Consider the following 1,521-nt stretch of genomic DNA (forward strand, 5'->3'; position numbering starts at 1 on the left):
AAGGTAACAGGATAAAAGATCAATATACAAATATCAACTGTATTTCTATATACTAGCATTGAACAATGTGGAAATAAAATTAAAACAACATTTTATTCATAAAGCACAAGAAAGACTTACTACATAGCTATAGTAGCTATAAAGAGGGGTACTGGCATAAAGACAGACATAGCCATCAGTGGACTACACTGAGAACCCAGGGACCTCACAGTGACAGTCAGCTGATTTTCAACAAGGATGCCAATGTGGTTCAATGGAGAAAGAACAGTCTTTTCAACAAAGGTGCTGAGTCAATGAATAACCACATGCAAAAGGATGAATGTGCACCCCTGTCACACTATACACAAAAATTAACTCAAAATGGATGACAGACCTAAATGTAAAAACTACAACTAAAAAATTATTAGAAGAAAACATAGGAGTAAATCCTCATGAACTTGCGTTAGGCAAGTTCATCTATCTTCTTAGATGTGACATCAAGAATACAAACAGTAAGAGGACAAATTGGGAAACTAGACTTCATGAAAATGAAAAATGTTTACACTTCAAAAGACACCATCAAGTAAGAGAAAAGGCAAGCCAAGGCTGAGAAAATATTTGCAAATCCTGTATCTGGTAAAGGACTGGTATCCAGAAAGAGAAAGAACCCTTGTGACTCAATAAGACACATGACCCATGTCAGAAATGGGAAAAGATCGAAATAGACATTTCACCAAAAAAAATACAATGGTCAACAGGAATATGAAAAGATGTTCAACATCCTTAGGGACATGCAAGCCAAAGCCTGTGAGACACCCCATCACATTCACTAGAATGGCTATCACCAAAAAGAAATGCAATGGCAAGTGTTGAGGAGGGTCTGCAGAAGCCGGACCCTCAGACAATGCTGGTGGGATGGAAGATGGTGCAGCCAATTTGGAAAAAAGTTTAGCAGTTTCTTAAAATGTTGATCACAGATTCACATATTACCCAGAAATTCCATGCCGAGATAAAGGAACAGGTGTCTAACGTGTCTACATAACGACTTGTGTGTGCATATTCATAGCTGCATTACTGCAATAACCAAAAGGTAGAAATAAATGTCCATCAATGAAACAATGGCTAAAACAAACTGTGGTATACGCCCACAATGGAATAGTAGCCAGCCATAAAAAGGAATGAAGTATTGGCACCTGCTGCACAGAGATGAACCTCATAAATATCATACTAAGTTAAAGAAACAGAAAAGATCCAAAAGACCAGATTGTCTGATTCCTGTTACACAGAAGAGGCAAATCTATGAACATGGAAAGCTGAGCGGCTGCCTAAGGTGGAAGGTACAGATGGAAGTGACTGCAAATGACGTGAGGTTTCTTTCTGGGTGATGGCAATGCACTGACGTTAAGAGTGTGATCATGATCCACAACCCCGTGAACACACCAAGTGTTGCTGAGATATACAACTAACATATCAGCAATTACGTCTCAAAAAGTGGTTGTTGTTGTTGTTGTTGTTATGTGCTGTCGAGTCGGCCCCGACTCA

This window comes from Orycteropus afer, unplaced genomic scaffold (genome assembly GCF_000298275.1).
Source record: "Orycteropus afer afer isolate SDZICR_OR568_19922 unplaced genomic scaffold, OryAfe1.0 scaffold00135, whole genome shotgun sequence".
Taxonomy (NCBI): Eukaryota; Metazoa; Chordata; class Mammalia; order Tubulidentata; family Orycteropodidae; genus Orycteropus; species Orycteropus afer.